Consider the following 21,631-nt stretch of genomic DNA (forward strand, 5'->3'; position numbering starts at 1 on the left):
CTTTAAATACACGCTGCAACGGTTGTGAGCGTAAGTCCCTTTGAGACTGGGCGTGGTGAATCGTTGGTTACCTTTGAGACTGGAACCCTCCTGGAGATTTGGAAAAAGGCTTACTTCTGAAGGATTCCAACCAGAAACAGCATGGCGGGAAGAATGGTTCGCAGCCAATCCCGATTCTGCAGGTCTCATTGCTGATCCTACACGAGTCCCTCCTGGATTCCACTTACCTAGGAGGTCGTGGTCCACCCTAAATCGCATACGCACCAAGCACGGAAGATGCCAGGACTTGAAACATAAGTGGGAAATCGCTGAAAGTGCCAAGTGTGACTGCGGACACCAACGACAAACAATACACCACATAGTCACAGAGTGTCCGCTACGGAAATATGCTGGAACTCTGACCAGCATAAATGAGGTCTCTGAGGAAGCAATCTCCTGGCTGGATACTTTAGATATTAACCTATAGTTTTTATTACAACTTGAAGCTCTGTTTGTCAATATTACTGTTTATAAAAACCACATTTTCTCTTTTACATGTAACCCATCCTAGTGTTTTTATCCATATGTGTATTATTGATTTATCGATCTAATCTAAGACTTTTATTACCATAAATGAATGTAATCTATTTTATTTGTAGTATATGCATATTGTGTTACCAGTAAGATCATTGCTGTTCAATTCAAGTAATGTATCCTTGATGTCAAACGAAATAGTAATTTGAGACTGGGCGTGTGAGTCGATATCAGCCAAGAAACTCTTTAAGGCGACAGAGAGCTATTATCCACAGTTTACTGAGTTTTAACCAAGCCGTCTAACAGTTATACGAGAAGATGAATGTTCCTTCCGCGATACTATAAATAGACTTCGTAGGAATGTTGCCACTGTACCTGATTAATGGCAGCGGTGGTCACGAGAAGGTATGGTTTCAAGAAGACTGGGCTCCGGACGGTGACGAAGCCCTACCGAGAGTGAAGACCATCGTGTTTCTCCTATGGCCCCGGCTCATCGTACTGCATCTGCAACAGCAATCTGAGCAGCATTTAGTACCAAGCGATACAACTAACTGTTAAAAGTCGGTTACTTCAAGGACAGCTCTGAGCCAGACAGCCTGTAGCGTGCATTGCACGGGCCACTAACCACCATCATTTGGAGCATCAGTGTGGAGGTCTGTTGTATTTTCTGATGAAAGCTGGTTCTGCCTCGAAGCCGTAATGGTCATGTGTTGGTTAGGAGCCCAGCTGAGGGCGAGCAAAGCACCTGTCTGTTTGCTAGACACACTGAACCTACACTTGGAGTTACGAACTGGGGTGCAATTTCGTGCGACAGCAGGAGCAGTCTTGTGGTTATTCCATGCATCGTGATAGCAAAATTTTAGGTCAGTCTGGTGATTCGACGTATTGTGTTGCCATTGATGAACAGAATTCCAGGCGGTGTTTTCCAACAAGATAGCGCTCGCCACTGACCTCACTTGTAGCTCATGATGCTCTAGAGAGTGACGACATGTTGCATTGTCCCTCTCTATCACCAGATCTGTCTCCAATCGCGCACGTGAGGGACGTATCGGGAGGCAACTAAAACATCATTCAAAACCGGCATTAACTGTCCCTATATTGACCGACCAAGTGGAACAGGTATGGAACTCCGTCGAGCAAACTGACTTCCGGCACCAGCACAACACAGCGCATGCACGTTTGCACGCTTATATTCGACATTCTGGCAGGAACATCGCTTATTAATGTACTAGCATTTAACATTTGCAATTTCTCGCTTTTACATAGACCTGTATTTTTACACTGTTAATTATTTACATATGCTACCTAAACAAATGAATTATTTAAATTTCAGAACCCTAGATTAAATTTTGGTTGCTGTTGGAATTTTTTTTCCGTCAGTGTATTTTCCAAATTTTGCTAATTTCGACACGTATATTAAATTCCAGTTGAGATATCAAGAAACAGTGCGTCTGCCATGGCTGATACGCGCTACTGGTCGAAAATAACCGTATATATCGATAAAAATATCAGATAGTGATATAATAAAATGCATTACAAAAACGTGTAACCTCCCAACAGTATATATATATATATATATATATATATATATATATATATATTATTGGTGTTTCGCCCTTAAAGAGCGCATTTGGACTAAACTATATGGCCAGTTCCTTTTGCTGCCTTCCTTGCTGCCCAAACTTCCCTCATTCGCTCGCTGTGTTTCTGTTTCCGGTCCTCTGTCCATGCTTCTTGTCGGCTTCGTGTCTTCGGCTTCATCTTGATTGCCTTTTTGGTTCCCGATATTTCTTTCATCTTCTGGCTGTGATCTTGCTTGCGTGCTTCGGTCCATTTTATGCCTGTTCGTTTGTCGCATTGTATCTCATGTAGTTTACTTTTCTTAATGATGTTTCTGAACTTTATTCTGTCGTTTATTGTGTCTGCTGTTATGTTGAGCTGGTTCAGGTCGTTTTCTACCTCTGCCACCCATTTGTTGTTTCTAGTGGTTACCCAGTCAAAGATCTGTTTGGTCAGCCTGTGTGATGGCATTCTGTATAGGTGTCCATAGAATTGTAGTCTCCGTTTTCTAATCTTTTCTGTGATTGTCTCCGTATGTTTGTACAGTTCCTCTGTAGGTTTCTTGATCCATATTCCATTGTTGTTGGTTGCGCCAAATATTTTCCTAGGTATTTTCCGTTCTACTTTTTCTAATTGTCTTATACGTGTATGCCCTCGGATTAGTGTGGTCTCTGCTGCATATAGTGCCTCGGGGAGCACCACCGTGTCGTAATGGCGTAATTTGGCTTTTTGTGAGATAGACTTCTTGTTGTAATGATTCCACACTACTTTGTATGCCTTGTCCAGTTTAGTCTTTCTTTCTTCACTTGAGTCTCTGTTATGTCCACTCATTTGTAGTGTTTCACCGAGGTATTTGAAGTTCGGTGTTTTGTAAATCGTGCCATACTTTGTGTTCAGAGATGAGAGTTTCTTTGTGCTCATAAACTGTGTCTTTTAGTAAGAGATCTGTAGTCCAGTTTTGGAAGCGATTTCGTGCAGTTTTTCAATAGCGTCTTTTGTTTCCTTTATACCTTTCGTGACAATCGCCAAATCGTCTGCAAAAGCCAGGCATTTAATCTGTAGGTTTCCTAAGGTTATCCCCTGTTGTGATGTTTCCCATTCTTTTATGACCTTATCTAACACCAGATTGAAAAGGAGAGGTGAGAGGCCATCGCCTTGTCGGACACCTGTGCGAATTTCAAAGGGCTCTGATAGTTCCCCACATAACTTTACTTTGGAGGTCGTGTTGGTTAAAGTTTGCTCTATGATAGCCCGTGTTTTGTTGTCTACTTTGTATTCTGCTAGAATTTTGAAGAGAGTTTTCCGGTCGATGGAGTCGTACGCCTTTTTGAAGTCAACAAAGGTAATGATCAGGTTCTGTTTGTGTTGTAAAATCATTTTCAGGTTCCAAATTTGTTCCGCACAAGACCGCCCTTTACGGAAGCCTGCTTGGTATTCCCCAATCAAGTGGTCGGTTTGGCATTCTAGTCTGTTCAGTAAAGCTTTAGAGAGGATCTTGTATGTGACCGGTAGTAGGGATATTCCTCTGTAGTTGTTCGGGTTAGTCTTGTCACCTTTTTTGTGTAGTGGGTGTATCAGGGCAGTTTTCCAGTCGTCAGGAATTTTCATGGTCTTCCAGATGTCTTCCAAGATCCTGTGGATGTCTTTGGTGAGTTCTGGGTCTTGTAACTTCCAGATTTCCGCGATGATGCCATCTTCTCCTGGTGCTCTACGATTCTTGAGTGACTTTATTATTTCTTTAACTTCTTCTAGAGTTAGAGGTTCACTATCTGGATTGTATGTGCTCGTTTCTGTCATCATTTCTTCCATGGGGGGGTCCGTGTTGAGCAGTTTTTCAAATTACTTTGCCAGAATGTCACAATTGTTTTTGGTATTGGTTTCTAGGGTTCCATCCGGTCTTCTGAAGCACAAGTTGGGTGGTTGATATCCAGTCATATTTTCTCTGAACGTTCTGTAGAAGTTTCTTGTATTGTTCTTCATGAAGTCCGATTCGATCTCTGTCAGTCGCCGTTTGTCATACTGTCGTTTTTCACTGCGAATGATTTTGCTTGATTGCTTCTGTGTTTTCAAGAAGTTCATCCAATTCTCTTGGGATTTATGGCAACTAAATTTTTTCCATGCACTGATTCGTTGGTCAATAGCTTGGTCACATGTGTGGTTCCACCAACGGTGTTTCCGTGTTCGTGGTGCTTGTGCTAGTTTCATGGCCTCTCGGATTCTTCGTGAAAGTTGTGTCCAGTCTGTCGTTTTTTCCATTTTAATTTTGTGTAATATTTGTGTCTGGTTTAAAGTAATGTATTCTGGATCTGGTCTAACAATTTTGTTCTTCTGGAGCTTTTTCTTGGGCAAAAGACGAATCCTGATCTGTAGTAGGTGGTGGTCTGAGTCGAAGTAGCCTTTACGGGTATGTTCAAAATTTCTTTTTGTGAGTCTTTCTGCACTATTACGTGGTCGATTTGTAGTTCTTGCTTTCCGCTGGGGAATTTCCATGTGGTAAGTTTTCGTGTTGGTTTCTTGAATTTTGTTGACATAATGGCGAGGTCGTGGCTTTTGCAAAAGTCTGTCAGATGTTTTCCGTTTTTGTTGGTGTCCTTGTGTGGAGTATGTTTTCCTGTGATATGTCTGTATATCTTTTCTTTTCCGAGTTTGGCGTTGAAGTCTCCCAGTATTATTTTGACTCTATGTGCAGGAATTTTTCTGATAGTTTCTTCTTCCAGAAGTCATCAATTTCGTCCGGGTTTCTCCTGTTGTAGTCATTAGTCGGTGCATGTGCGTTGATTATTGTGTAGGATTTATTGGCTGATTTCACTGTGATGGTGCTGATTCTTTCGTTTGGTGACGAAAAGTCGATTATGCTGTCCGTGATGGACCTGTGTACTGCAAATCCTGTGCCAAAAAGCCTTAGGTTTTTCAGTTGCCTCGATGGTTTTCCTTTGTATATTCTGAAATTCTCCGTGTTGAAATGGTCTTCGTCTGTGAATCGTGTTTCTTGCAGTGCACATATTTTGATTTGAAATTTTTCGAGAGTGTCTGTCAGTTGTTTCATCTTTCCTGTCTTCATCAGTGTGTTCACGTTGAGTGTGCCGATGTAGTGTTTGCGTTTGGTCTTGAGGGAGTTTGAGAAGCTCCGATTCTTCTCATGATGTCCGTGAGCCCCCGGAATCCGATGCTCACGATAATCCCAGTCTATTGACTGGGGCCCGGGGTAATGAGATTTTTCTCGTTGTACCATCATAATGTTTAGTAGTTGGATGTATGGCATGCTGCCGAGTACAACCTGACTTTCCAGATCAGGAGGTTGGTTGAGGCCGCCACTGACATGTGGAGCAGACGCCTTTTGTAGCCGCCCACTGTGGGAACAGACGCTACTAGTAGTTTAGGTCCGCCCCGAGTATTTCATTTCCTCGGTACCACCTATATCTAGGAGGCATTCCCCTATCCGCCACCTGGGGAGGCGCTCGGTTGCGGGTCTACTAACCGCCCCGATATATATATATATATATATATATATAAGTATAGCATTCACATTCTGCGTAGCCTACCAACAGATAAATTCCGTAACCTACCAATAACACAATGTGACTAATCTCCCAATAAAAAATGTGACGAGACTAATCTCTCAGTAAAAATGTGACGAGACTAATTTCTCAATAAAAAAATGTGACTCACTTATAATCTTTCAATAATCGACTGTGAATTTAAACTGGTAAATTTTCGACGTCAGCAGTGCTGCGTCATGGCCCTGAAAGATCATACTGAATAAATTTAAAATTCTTACCTCAGTCAAGTCGCCGGATAACGCGTATACAGGGTGAGTCACCTAACGTTACCGCTGGATATATTTCGTAAACCACATCAAATACTGACGAACCGATTCCATAGACCGAACGTGAGGAGAGAGGCTAGTGTAATTGTTTAATACAAACCATACAAAAATGCACGGTAGTATGTTTTTTAACACCAACTTACGTTTTTTTTAAAATGGAACCACGTTAGTTTTGTTAGCACATCTGAACATATAAACAAGTACGTAATCAGTGCCGTTTGTTGCATTGTAAAATGTTAATTACATCCTGAGATATTGTAACCTAAAGTAACATTACACGAGATGTACTGCGGCGTGTACGACATTCATTACGCCAGAGATTGCAATTGTGTGCAGCAAATGATGGCCATCACATTGAACATCTATTGGCCTGACATGTCGGGACACACTCTATTCCACTCCGTAAATGAAAACGGAAACCACGTGTGTACGTGTACCTCACATGTAATGTACATGTGAGTCAGTGAAAAAGACCAATAAAAAGGTGTTAGCATGTGGACGTAATGTGCTGTTCCCGTCTCTTCTGTACCTAAGGTCCATCACCGTTCCCTTTGGATCCCTACGTCATTCGGTGCTCTCCGATACACACGATCGAACAGCGGAGGAGTGGTACTCAAGCGTCAACTTTAGATTACAATATCTCCGGATGTAATTAACATTTTACAATGAAACAAACGGCACTGATTACGTATTTGTTTATATGTTCAGATGTGCTAATAAAACTAACGGGGTTCCATTTAAAAACACGTAGGTTTGTGTTAAAAAACATACTTCCGTGCATTTTTTTATGGTTTGTATTAACCAATTACACTAGCCCCTCTCCTCACGTTCGGTCTGTGGTATCGATTCGTTAGTATTTGTTGTTGTTTACGAAATATATCCAGCGGTAATGTTAGGTGACTCACCCTGTAAATCTGCTCCTATATGAAACTAAACTTTCCTGGCACAGCCCTGTGCAATGCTGGCCGATAGATTTGTCATGTATAAAAAGAAGCAACTGATTTTTCTCTACAATAATCAGGGTGTCCATGGATTGGCGAAATTAGTAAATTCTTTAAACTGAAATGAATAATTGTCAAAAGTTAATTTTTTTATGAGAAAGATTATTATTAAGAGATTTTTTAAAAACATTTACGTGGGACTTGATATTACAATACTACATATGTGCAAGGCTGCTTTTACCTTATACTACAACGTCGCTCCACACGACCGGCCCAGCCAATACGATACACCAGACTGAGAGCTACTCCTTACTCCCACTACAGAATTCCTACTGCATACAACAACTGCTCTCTGGTCTGAGATTCTCTTATACCTTACATATCGCAGGCAGCGTATGAGCAATCCATCGAAATTACATCTGCTCGAGTGCGCTAGCAACAAATTCCTTAATCATGGACCTCTTACAAACTGTGTACAGCACTGATCTCATTGCACAAAATACTACAAACACTTTACATCCTCCCCTATCTGAAGGAGGTTTGGTGCTGCTGGCCAAATCCTGATGCTAAGAAAGTAACTGAATAAAATAGCAGGATCGAGATAGAGAAAATAAAAAAATGGAATAGCGAAGACCGGCATAATGAGGAGGAGAGTATCGATCCTTGCAGAAATGGATCTTATCCTGTAGAAATGAACAGTGGCACTGGGTATACAAGACGCCTAACAGTAGCTAACGGGGAAGATCGTTTCTATAACCACTTAGGCAGAGGGGAAGCAAGCAAACAGACCTGTGAAATGTATAGCAACGACTTTGTAAGAGATTGATTACCTAATGTCAGTGGTTTGGGATAGAAAAACGACGAAAGAAATTGATATCTGATATGTTTTTAAAATCTGAAAAGTTTTCAAGTGTATAAATTACGTAACTCATTTTTATTTTTTCTTTGTGATATGCTTCTTCTCCACTGAATACCTCAGTATTTTACATCAAGTGAACGAGTCCTTCAGTATTTTACACCAAGTTAAGTGGGGGTCGAAAATTCCTCGTTATTTGAAGATACAACCAACTTCCACACATTATTATTAAAGGTATCGGGCTTAATTAAAGGTTCAAATTTGTTTCGTTTACGTAAGTTATTCATTCCTCCAGTTAAAAATAACGTTATCTTTTGTTTTTTATTTTGGAACTTAACGACCGTCTGGGATGATTGTAACACACCGAATGAAACTTTTGTAGCAAGTCTCTTTAATTGGCCGGATACTGTCAGCTCTTTCCAGGAACTATTGCTTTACGTTTCGTTCCATCAAAGAGGAAAAGAATTAATTACACTACCCCGGGCTATTCGACCCTTCGCTCCGAAAGAAGGAAGCAATTGGCCAAGAGGGCAGCATCAAAGGGCAAACTGAATGTTTTAATGAAATCAATTTCAGGAAGAATAGAATGCAAACTCTTTGGGCTATATGTGTAGACACAGAACAGAACAGTCATGGAGGCGTAGAAGACGGTAGATTTTGTGGATGACGTGCTCGACAAGCAACGTTAAAGGAAACCGAAAATATTCGTAACACAAAGATTGCAGAGTGTTTGAAAAAAAAGCACAGATACTCTACTCAAAACTGTATCGTACGTGTCAGTAAACTTGTCAGGATCGCCATAGAACTTCTAACACATTTTGCGATGGCTGTCTCTGTTACGTGTGTTTTACGGTTGACAAATTCTGTAAAGCAATTTAATTTTTTTTTCCATGGCTCTTCAGGTACTAGAAAAGTGAACATGCTGAGCCCATTTGCATTTCCGCATTTCATTCCCATAATTTTTCTGCAACCGCCTCTTTTCTTTTTCTTTTTCAAGCAGATGTGAAAGGAATCGTTGAAACTTGAAGGTGGTTACTCATCCGTTTCCCATCCTTCCCCAACGTCTCGCTATTGCAACAACTAGTAAACGATACCTTATTGCGACTTCGGCAATGACGTTCCTGAGACGTTGTTATTTCCACAAGAATCTGTTGAATATCTTAGGGTTTCCGTTCTGATTATAAAGGGCAGGCAAACACATTTGTATGGCACTTCCTGGCAGATTAAAACTGTGTGCCCGACCGAGACTCGAACTCGGGACCTTTGCCTTTCGCGGGCAAGTGCTCTACCATCTGAGCTACCTAAGCACGACTCACGCCCGGTACTCACAGCTTCACTTCTGCCAGTATCTCGTCTCCCACATTCCCAACTTTACAGATGCTCTTGCAGGAGAGCTTCTGTAAAGTTTGGAAGGTAGGAGACGAGATACTGGCAGAAGTAAAGCTGTGAGTACCGGGCGTGAGTCGTGCTTGGGTAGCTCAGATTTAGAGCACTTGCCCGCGAAAGGCAAAGGTCCCGAGTTCGAGTCTCGGTCTGGCACACAGTTTTAATCTGCCAGGAAGTTTCATATCAGCGCACACTCCGCTGCAGATTGAAAATCTCATTCTGGAAACATCCCCCAGGCTGTGGCTAAGCCATGTCTCCGCTATATCCTTTCTTTCAGGAGTGCTAGTTCTGCAAGGTTCGCAGGAGAGCTTCTGTAAAGTTTGGAAGGTAGGGGACTAGATACTGGCGGAAGTAAAGCTGTGAGTACCGGGCGTGAGTCGTGCTTCGGTAGCTGAGATGGTAGAGCACTTGCCCGCGAAAGGCAAAGGTCCCGAGCTCGAGTCTCGGTCGGGCACACAGTTTTAATCTGTCAGGAAGTTTCATATCAGCGCACACTCCGCTGCAGAGTGAAAATCTCATTCTGGAAACAGTTGTATGGCCTCCACAACTCTTTTCACAAATTCTTTCTTCAGATGTGGTGATTAATCACTCTGTTATCCAATAATAGTCGCATTCTCTGGAAATATGATTATTGTAACCAAAAATAAAAAACTTGTTGCCTTTTTGTTATCAAGGCACACGAAAAGTTGTATCAATTCCGTGTCGATGTGTTGCCGTTACCCACTAACGTGACAACTGTAGAAACATCTAAATATTTGTCTTGTAAAGAGATTCCCGCAACGATTTAAGATGTATAACAAGAGTTTTATTGAGATTGTTTCAAAATGATATGTATTTCATGGAAACAAGTTGTAATACTACTAAACTGGAAATAAATTACAAAGGCTCCAGCATGGCCCTCAGCATGCATTTACACTTTCTATTGTAGCGACTGTTTTACGCAGAGCACTTTTCTCGGGAAACATTTTTGCTAGGGTGCTACCGACAATGGATTATTACTGCTGCCATCTACTGAAGGCTCGCACAGACCTCATGCCTCTGGTGAGTGAACTTCTTAGCACCGGCCGCGGTGACCGAGCGGTCGTAGGAGCTTCAGTCCGGAACCATGCGGCTGCTACGGTCGCATGTTCGAATCCTGCCTCGGGCATGGATTTGTGTGATGTCCTTAGGTTAGTTAGGTTTAAGTAGTTCTAAGTTCTAGGCGACTGATGACCTCAGATATTAAGTCCCATAGTGCTTAGAGCCATTTAAACCATTGGAACGTCATAGCCCAAAGTACATATTTGTGTTCCTGTGCAAGCAGAGTAAATTTTGTAAATAAAAATATATGGAAGATCCTATGGTAGTACGTTTTAGAACTGAGAACATAAATGCATTTTAGTTTACAGGTGATTATTATACTTTAGACTCCACATCTGTATAATCTGAAAGCCTGAAAGTTACTGCTGTGGTTTCGAAACTAATTCAAACACAGCGGTGGGGCATCAGAAGTACTATTCTTTGTTTCATTTTTCTGAGCATGTTTTAGAAGAAGACTAGCACCGTGTTTTTGGGGCACGATTACATGCTATTTTGCATTACCATACTAACTGAGACCCCAATCAGGGAACCTATAAGACAACAGTAGTTGGTAATCCAAATGATGACATAGTAGAAATAGGGTAGAAATTGCTAAAAAAACTGATCCTAATGAAATCCAAGCTGAATAACTTAATTCCGTGAGAGCAGGGAACCTTTAGCGCACTAAATTACTAAATAGAGGAACAAAGAGAAATGAGGATGGGTCTGTTTCTGATACCATTAATGTTCTGACCAAAGGTGGTGGCAAATGGCTCTGAGCACAATGGGACTTAACATCTATGGTCATCAGTCCCCTAGAGCTTAGAACTACTTAAACCTAACTAACCTAAGGACAGCACACAACACCGAGTCATCACGAGGCAGAGAAAATCCCTGACCCCGCCGGGAATCGAACCCGGGAACCCGGGCGTGGGAAGCGATAACGCTACCGCACGACCACGAGATGCGGACCAAAAGGTGCCTCTCGAGGCACTCCCGTCTTCTTCCATCCTCTTCACGTCGCCGTAACTTACGCTTTCCTTTCCGTCTTTCATCATCCTGTACAGCTTCCTCTCAATCTCCTTTCGCAAATTAGTGGCCTGCTGTAAAAACGAACGTCATTCATCCGACCTGGCGTCTTGTTTTCATAGATTCAAGGTCCAGTCTCAAAGATCCTGTGACCATAAATGCACTCGTACTTGACGATGTTGTCAGGTTATAAAGGCACATTTGCATGCCGAGCGTGAGTTTCCTCGGAAACGCGAGATATTAATTAAATAAATAATCAGTGACAAATAAATAAAGCCTATGGCACACAACTGCAGCGCTGTGTCGCTGATAAAACAAAAGTACATTTACGTTACTCGTATGTTTGATTAAGAAGAAAGGGCCCTGGTTGAAGTGGTGCGAGAAGCACGTATTTTAGTTTATTGTCTGGCACACCGCCATATTTCATGATATAGAAAATTACTGCGAGTTGCAACCATACTAGGCACTCGATTCTGTAAAGAATTTATATTTATAAAAGTAAGTAGGATTATGAACTGTAGGCTTATTCATTGAATATATCTGATTTAACTAACTGTGTAATTTTTTGTTTAGTAGACAATCACCTCTGTACGACGTTTTGGCATGGCTGGCAAATTATTGTAATATTGAGATTTAGTTTATGAGTCCGCACATACCGCAGCAGTCTTTGGAAACGATTTAATTACGAAGTCCGATTATTTCAGTTTTATTTCACGGTCAACTACGAGTAACATTGCCTTTACGAAAAAGCCATTGTCAAGCGTCTGATACCGAATAATCAAAACCTGACGACTCATAGGAGAGCCAAGCATACAGATAAAAATAATTAATATTATATTTTATTTTATTTTATTTTATTTATTTTATATTGGCGACCGTGACAGGACTTGTTATTTTGTCATTTGTTACATTGTTCTCTTTGTTTCATGTGAAAAATCAACCTTCTGGTCCTGGACTTGACTATATGAGAAATAAAAAAAATCAGAAGATATTTGCCAATTATAAAATTTTGCGGGAAGACGCAAAGAAGCTTCCAGCAAAATAAGGTAAGACGCAGCATCTTTGCATTAGCAGGCTTGACCAGACGTATAATTCAGTGTATTAGCTTTTCAGTAAAATTCTGTAGTGTTTCTTTTCCGCATAACAGTTTCAGTGATAAATTCCATTCTCAGTATTTTTCCTTAAACAATAACGTATGCAACAATACCAATACACGAGTGTACAATATGGCCGACTTCTGTACGATATCATGTAACATGGCCAGCAGCCATTACCAATAATCTCAAATTCAGTTTATATTTTTAAATTAACAGACAGCCATTGTTGCTACGACCGATTCATACTCAACTGTATTTTATTTTAAAATCAGTGTCAAATATTTTCTTGAAACATATATCACGTGTGGCATGGTAATAACTAGAAAACAATACGCAAAAATGGAACAGCAAAGACGTACTATTCAGACGCAATCCGACTCGGACGAGAGACAAATGTTAGAAAATGACTTTACGACAGCAACCGGTAGTGACGATTCATCAAACATTGACGCGAGTGTTGACGAAAATTTTGACAATAGGCCTTCCACCACAAAAATTTCAAAGTCTCAATCAGAGCCCATGTTAATGCATGACGTCACGTCTAATGACGCGGCGGGGGCAGAGACCTTGCAAACGGTAAACATTGCCGACATGTTACAAATGCTAATGAAGCAAAACGCCGAAAACATGGCAACCTTACAGACGCAAAATGAACAGTTAAAGACACAAAATGACGAAATTAAATCTGATCTCATAGCACTCAAGACAGGTAATGACACTTTATGTAAACGTGTGGAACTTATAGACGCCACACTGACCAAACAGATGACTGAACTCAGTACGAAATTTTCCAAGCTTAATACGAGACAAGAAAAGACTACAAATGACGTAGCACTTTTACAGACACAATTAAAAAACCTTAATGTCACGTGTGAAGCTCTTACTGAACAAATTCAAACATATCCTTCAGTACACGACAACCTTGAAAAACGAATTACTGACGTGCAGAATAAATTTCACGATGTTGAACAACACCTGACTGACATCTTACAATCTGATGCCACAGCTCATTTTCAAAATATTAATAAAGAATTTCATGATTGGGTAGAGAACAAAGACAAACATTTTGATAGATGCATACGTGAAAATTTACCAACAATTGTGCACGACTCCGTAGCGCAATACATTACTAATAACAAACAGCTGATCAGTGACGCAGTACAATCCGTCACTGCACCCATGAGACAATTCACCGATCAACCACAGTCTGAATGTAACGAAAATATCAGTCAAAATGTACAGTTCAGAAATCAATATACGTTCGAGTATGACGCACACATACCGCACACAACATACACACAAGAACAAAACACACCACGACAACAACACATACCACAACGTGCAAACACAAACACAAGGTATTATCATGGTAAACCACAGCAACATTATCGTAATTACTCGCCAGCTGAGCATTGCAGTAATTACAGTGGTACAAATCCATATCATAATGCAAAGGAAGAAGAAAGCTTAATGAAACACAGGCAATTTCAGATTTTTATCCCAGAAAAACGAACCATTCATCCGGTGATTTTTCTTAAATCTTTTAGTAACGCATTTCCACGCACTTGGAGTGACCGGAAAAAGATTTCATATATTGTCGGTTACATCCAAGGCGATGCAGCTGTCTGGGCATACAGTCAAGCTGACGTATGTACCACGTACAGTGAGTTTGAGCGTGCTTTTCTGAACAAATTCTGGTCGCAATCCGTCCAGGAGCGACTCAGAAGACAAATCTTAGAACCTGAAACTTTTAACAGTAAAAATGGTAACTTACGCAGATATTTTGAAAAATACTTGAACATGGGACATTTTTTAGACGAACCAGTCTCAACACGTGATATACTCCGAGCGTTGAAGGCCAAATTGCCTTTCAACATTAAGGAAAAACTTCTACATATCCCGGATGACGATTCAGATTATTTTTTAACAGCTTTAGATTCGGTTGACATGTTACTTGAAGATCAGCGCTTCGCGCGGCAAAACAGCAGCCACAATGTTTACACTAGTGGTATGCAAAACATGCAGGCTTGCCAACACAATTCTGGCGCGCCCACAGTTGGATACGCGGTACAACAAAAACAGCAAACTCACATGCCGTCTCAGTACGGAAATCAAAATCAACACGCGTATTCCAATACAAACAATAGTTACAACAGTAATAACATTTCATGCGGCAATCCATACAAAAGGCACCGCGATAATAACTACAACGGTAACAACGGATACAAAGGTAATAACAAAAACACAAACAGAAATAGAAATAATAATAACTACGAGCCAAGACAGCATCAAGGTTGGACTCGTAACGATCAGTACTTTCATTCAAACTCTGCTTTACCACAGCAGCCACCAGGTCAAAATTGGAGCATACCTTACGACCGACAGGTAAGTTATAATGCGCAACAGCAACAACAACCGCAAAAGTTTGGAGATCATAATAGGCAATATCCGAATGTGAATATAATAGAAATGACACCTGATGCACAACCTCAATCTGTGTCAGTACCTAGTACAAATGCTAATCCAACAAACTAGAAACAGTCACTACTTTGCCCCAGGTCGTGGCTGAAGAATCCTTGGGGGGCGGCTTCAATGTTAATCAGTTATTTGACACCACACTTGAACAACAGAATAATGATATGCCGAGTAATTCTAAACAAAAACTACCTGTTTTATTTATAAGATACAACCACAATAACAATATATCAGATGAACTTTTACAAGACAGTACACAATGTCGTTTAAACACAAATGAAATTGTTTTAGCATCCACTACTGGTGTAGTAGGTGGGATTCCAACTACTATTATCCTAGATACAGGTGCAGCTGTGAGCGTTTTATCTTTTAATTTTTATAAAAAGATGTGTGAATTGGAACCTGTGCCTGAGTTTCCTGCCCAAAACTGTAAAATAACTACTGCACTAGGTAATAAGTCATGTAGGGTTACGAAGCAAGTTTTTGTAAACGTTAAAATAGGTAATGGAACCGTACAATGGCCATTCCTGGTTGTACAAAACCTTGTGACTAATTGCATATTAGGAATAGATATTATGAGCGAGAAGGACTGCATTATAGACTTCTCCAAAGGTAAATGTATTTTAAATGATAAAAGCAGGGTAATTATTATTGATTTGGACAGGAGAACTCTAAAGCATGACAAACACTGTACAGGGTACAAGGTTCAGTTAGTACTTCACAATGACATTCAAGACATGCAAACACACTCATCTGACACAGAGCTAATGGACTTGAAAACATTGCTTGATCATAAGATAAGTGAAGCTACAGCTCTCAGTGTACATGAACGTATAAAACTACAGGAAGTGTTATCCAAATATTTACAAGTTTTTACCAAACGATTAGGTGTTATCAACACGTATGTGTACAAGATTGAAGTTAAGCCTCACAAGATCTTCTACCATAAGACATATAACGTACCGTTATCTCAACGACCTGCTGTGTGGCAAGAATTAAAACAAATGTTAGACTGGAAGGTCATTGAACCATCCACCTCACCTTATTGTAGTCCTCTACTTGTTGTCAAAAAATCAAATGGAGGCATTAGGTTAGTGTTAGACGCACGAGCTATTAATGAAATAATTTTACCGGTTCACACAAAACCTGAAAATTTAGAAGAGCAATTACAGAAATTTCTAGATGCAAAATATTTTTCCACAATAGATCTCGCTAATTCGTTTTGGCAGGTGGGTATCACTCCTGATTCTCGGAAATATACTGCATTTATGTTCGGGGGGCGAACCTATCAGTTTTGTGTTCTACCCTTCGGACTGAATGTCAGCTCTGGGGTATTCATTACAGCCCTGGATACCGTGCTTGGCGACGATTTAGTTGAGACAGTCACACACTATGTAGATGATATACTGATAGCTACACAATCCTGGAATGAACACGTTGACACACTCAAGGAATTTTAAAAAAATTTGCACAAGCTGGAGTCACAGCCAATCTTAGAAAATCAAAGTTTGGTTGCAGTGAGATAAAGTATTTAGGACATATCATTAATTCACAGGGCATACGTCCGGATCCCAGTAAATTAGATGCTATCAGAAACTTTCCTAGCCCTCGAACTAAAAAGCAGTTAAAATCATTCCTTGGGCTATGTTCATTTTTCAGACGTTTTTTGCCACAACCACTTTTGAACAGTAAACATCTGCTAAATCTACTCAGAAAGAATCAAGTTTGGATCTGGTCGGAACAGTGCCAGAATGACTTTAATACAATTAAACATGCTTTAGTGAATGCTAACATATTGAGCCATCCAGATTTCAATTTAGATTTTTGTATGACTTGTGACGCTTCACGTACTGGCTTGGGCTGTTGCTTATTTCAAGTTGTAAAGAATAAAGAGGAGGAACAGATAAGAATTATTGGGTTTGCGAGTCGCACTCTAACTGAATGTGAGCGTACATACTCCACTACTGAGTTAGAAACACTTTCCATAGTATGGGCATTCAAGAAATTCAATTATTATTTATTTGGAAAACATACGGTAATTTACACCGATCACCAGGCCCTGACATTTTTGTTAACTTGTAAACTTGTACATCCTAGACTATCACGATGGGCAGTTACACTTCAGAACTACTCTTTTGAAATTAAGTACATAAGAGGTAAGGACAACACCATTGCAGACACTTTGTCTAGACTTCCACAAGGTATGAATGATACCAACAGTGACTTAGAAAATATAAATGACTACAGGATTCTCTTAATGCAAGACAAGCAGTATCACCAATATTATATTGATATGTGCAGAAACATGGCTGAATTACAAAAATCTGATCCTCACTGGTATAAAATAATAACATTACTGGTAGAAAAACACAATCATCCTTTGACTAAGTATTACAAGTTACACAATGATGTGCTATTTTACCGCCGACATCCAAATGCTACTAACTGGTGTGTATGCATTCCCAAAGAGTCTGAACGTAATTTAATTTGGCACACACACTTAGTTTGGGGTCATTATGGGACAAAAAAGTGTTTAGCGAAGCTCAGTACATACTGTTATTTTAGCAATATGAGAAGAAAAATTTACAGGGAACTAAAAACATGTGTCATATGTCAAAAATCAAAACCTCAGAATTTATCCACAAAAACAGATTTACATTCTATTTTACCTAGTAAACCCCTGGAAATTCTGTGTACTGACATTAGTGGACCGCATCCAGCAAGCTCTGGAGGCGTCAAATATATCTTAGCTTTTTACGATATATTTTCTAAACATGTAAAACTTTATGCTTTAAAATCCGCCACTGCAAGTGCTATAATACGAAGATTCTCAAGTGATTACCTGACGCACGTGGGAAAACCTAAAGCAATTCTATCAGATAATGCAGCATACTATTCTGGGTACAAATGGAGAAATTTCTTGAAGGACAATAACATTAAGAGTATATTTATTTCGAGGTTTAGTCCACAATGTAACGCGACCGAGAGACTTTTCCGAGAATTAAACCGTTTCATGAGGACCTATATTTCATCAAAACATACTAATTGGGTGTCCTACCTAAGTCTTTTCGAAGACGTACACAATAACTTAAATATTTACGATACGAATTACACACCTAACGAGATCATGTTCAATTGCAAACAGAACGATCAGTGGATAGAACCATTACCTAAGTTGCCAGACAAGGAAATCACACCTGAACAGAAAATAAAAGAAGTATTGACTACGCTGACACATCACGCACAGATACGAAACAAACATCACAGAAACATAATAAAAAGAAAACAAAAATTCGAGGTAGGAATGCTTGTACTACTTCGTACTCATCATAAATCTGTTGCACTCAAACGACGCAACGCTAAGTGGCGTCTGCTATATGAAGGACCTTATATAATTGTTAACATACCGCACCCTGGTGCGTATCTGTTACAACATCGTAGAACTAACAAAATTATTGGGCTATACGCACACCGAGATCTTAGAGCATTTCAGGCTGAATAATGTAAAAGTCATACCCATCCAAATATTGCTAAGCAACTCGAAAAACTCTGTTGCTACAACACAGATAATAAGTAGTATAGAAATTTTCATTTCAGCGTTCCAGTGACGCAGTTGAAGACAGAAGAACTTTTCTTTCAACGCCGCGGCTCCACCGAGAAGACTGAATATTAAAGTAAAATTTATGATTACGTAGCAGTGAATGACATATTAATTTTTCACGGAACATTTGTTATTGTAGGTACCACTGACTTGATATGACACCTGACGAACTGACAGACGTCATCTGTGAAGCGATCTTTTACTTTGAGAAATAGATTAGACGCACATCTCTCAACACGAAAAGCATCTATCAGTAGTCAAGGCCACACAGACACTCTACACACACGCACAAAACGCGAGGAATCGAACATTTTCCCTCTCTTACTATTTTGAATATTTATTGAGTAGTGAAAACGCCTGGTCTTGCCTACTGATGTAAAGAATGTTGTGTCTAACCTATCTTAATTTCAGATGACATCACAAAAAACATCGATAATATCCCAGCAAAACCGCTAAAGAGGATGTAAATATCTGCAATTCATGTAATCAAATGTGACACAATGTAATAACCTATAGCTATGTAATGATGATGTAAACATGTTTATGTGCAACTGTATTATGTTTATGCTAAGAAAATATGTGACGTGTGTATGTGTTATTACTTATGTTTTTTTAAACTGATGTATAATGTAACTGTTACTGTGTGAAAATTTGAACAAAACGAGTGCCAAAAAGACATTGCATAGTGAACCTCTGTTCACGGACATTAACGAACATTTAGGTGAGCTATATTCAGCAAAAAACTGAAAATGTGAAGTGAATAATTCGTGCATCGTCTAGTGACATTACTACAGTACCCAACTTCAAGATGTTAACTGGATTAAATGGACACAAAGTGCCTGTCCAGAAAACAACACGACGGGTGGAAGAGTTTTGGTTGGAACTTCAGGGAATGAAATGTTCTCGAAATGTGACGGACACTCTTACCTGGACTGTCCAAGGATCGACGCCAGCTATGTGCCGTCCGAGGTTCTGCAACCAAGCTTCCACGGAATGTAAAAAAAAAAAAACGAACTGCACGTGGACCAATTACTCGACGGGTCACGTCTGATCTGTAATAAACAATGCTTTTTGTCACAACGAACTGCATCACAACGACTATAATGGAAATAGGAAATGGACACGCTTATGTATTAATCACGTTGTTATACAACGATGTTACTGTGATCAAAAAACTTTACCACGACGATACTAACCTGTAAAAAATTATTGTGCAGCAGATGAATATGAACTGTGATAACGACACCATGTGTATAGGTCAACGCACCTGAAACAACAGAACATTTTTCGTTGAAGCATTTCATTGCAATGCTATGTAACTAAGAACATTCAACAATCTAAAGTTGTATTGTATTATAACAAATACTGTAATTTTAAAACTAAGTTACCTGTCATAGAATGTAGTCTTCATATGTAATCTTGGTGGAATATTTTCTTTGTGCAACGACTAAGAAATGCGCGCGCACACGAACAATATGAACTGCAATACTGTGCCGCGTGATCTAAATTTACGAAATAACGGCAGTGCCGTAGTTATACAGACGCTTCTGCGCATGCGCGCACTCTGTTTTGCCAACATAAGAACTTTTTCGGCGCACGCGCGTCATTCAAATTTTGTATATAATGTACAGTATAATGTAAGTCATGTAAATAGTTGTAGATAACTTAGATTTTCTTGTGCCTTTAGGTGAATTGCTCGCCTGCAGGTGTGTCCTTTCGCCTCGCAATTCAGGGGGCAATATAAAGGCACATTTGCATGCCGAGCGTGAGTTTCCTCGGAAACGCGAGATATTAATTAAATAAATAATCAGTGACAAATAAATAAAGCCTATGGCACACAACTGCAGCGCTGTGTCGCTGATAAAACAAAAGTACATTTACGTTACTCGTATGTTTGATTAAGAAGAAAGAGCCCTGGTTGAAGTGGTGCGAGAAGCACGTATTTTAGTTTATTGTCTGGCACACCGCCATATTTCATGATATAGAAAATTACTGCGAGTTGCAACCATACTAGGCACTCGATTCTGTAAAGAATTTATATTTATAAAAGTAAGTAGGATTATGAACTGTAGGCTTATTCATTGAATATATCTGATTTAACTAACTGTGTAATTTTTTGTTTAGTAGACAATCACCTCTGTACGACGTTTTGGCATGGCTGGCAAATTATTGTAATATTGAGATTTAGTTTATGAGTCCGCACCTACCGCAGCAGTCTTTGGAAACGATTTAATTACGAAGTCCGATTATTTCAGTTTTATTTCACGGTCAACTACGAGTAACATTGCCTTTACGAAAAAGCCATTGTCAAGCGTCTGATACCGAATAATCAAAACCTGACGACTCATAGGAGAGCCGAGCATACAGATAAAAATAATTAATATTATATTTTATTTTATTTTATTTTATAAGGTCGAGAAGGGTACACTTGGCGTCTCATCAGCTGGAGAGCTTCATGTTTAAATGTTCAATAATGTGCGGTGAACAGGGTACACCCGAAGCAGTTGTGCCGGCACCAGCAGTCTACCAAGCCGTCGCTAGAGTTCGCGGCGTATCCTACCTCTCAGAGCGGACAAGGCACCGATCTACATGCTCTTTAACGAATCGTAGACATCCAACATCTTGTCACTTGCTCTTGAATTCACAGTGTTTAGCCAGTTTCCATAGATGCTCCCGACTATAACACCCAACGAACCTACCATCTCAGACATTTCAGAGATGCTCATTCCCAGGCACTTGGGGACAACAATATGCCCTTTGCCAGGGTCACCTATGTCCGGGAATTTTCTTATTTGCGACCCGTAAAGTACTCTTTCATTCGTAAGTGCACCGCATACACACTTATCTTATCTCGTCAAGTGCCTGGAATGCCACTAGACGGCATTTTGTTCAGATGTTCAAATGTGTGTGAATTCGTAAGGGACCAAACTGCTTAGGTCATCGGTCCCTAGACTTACACACTTAACTTAAACTAACTTATGCTAAGAACAATACACACACCCATGCCCAAGGGAGCACTCGAACCTCAGGTGGGAGGGGCCACGAAGTCCATGACATGATGCCTCAAACCGTGCGGCCACTCCGCGCGGTGCAGCATTTAGTCTCGCAGTGGGCAGCAGAGGTGCAGTTCTGGCACGTCAGATAATACAAATAGTTTTTGGATGAGACCGTTATTAATGACTTCATCCTAAACGTGAAATTGTGTGGTGGTAGTAGACTAATTATTCTTGGCGCAGAGACATGTCAAGCTTAGGTAGGGCGGTGAGAGTTAATTTCAGAACTAGCGAA

At 40.1% G+C, this 21,631-nt stretch overlaps 1 long non-coding RNA gene across 1 annotated transcript; it reads right to left on the minus strand.

Annotated features, from left to right (window-relative positions):
* Positions 1 to 19,270: 19,270 nt before the first annotated feature.
* LOC126480725 (uncharacterized) lies at positions 19,271 to 19,836 on the minus strand. Its single transcript, XR_007587459.1, has 3 exons — positions 19,732 to 19,836; positions 19,540 to 19,610; positions 19,271 to 19,395 (listed from the first exon to the last, which is right to left on the minus strand). It is a non-coding gene; the product is annotated as an uncharacterized LOC126480725 (long non-coding RNA).
* Between the last annotated feature and the right edge of the window lie 1,795 nt (positions 19,837 to 21,631).

Source organism: Schistocerca serialis, chromosome 5, assembly GCF_023864345.2.
Source record: "Schistocerca serialis cubense isolate TAMUIC-IGC-003099 chromosome 5, iqSchSeri2.2, whole genome shotgun sequence".
In the NCBI taxonomy this organism is placed as follows: domain Eukaryota; kingdom Metazoa; phylum Arthropoda; class Insecta; order Orthoptera; family Acrididae; genus Schistocerca; species Schistocerca serialis.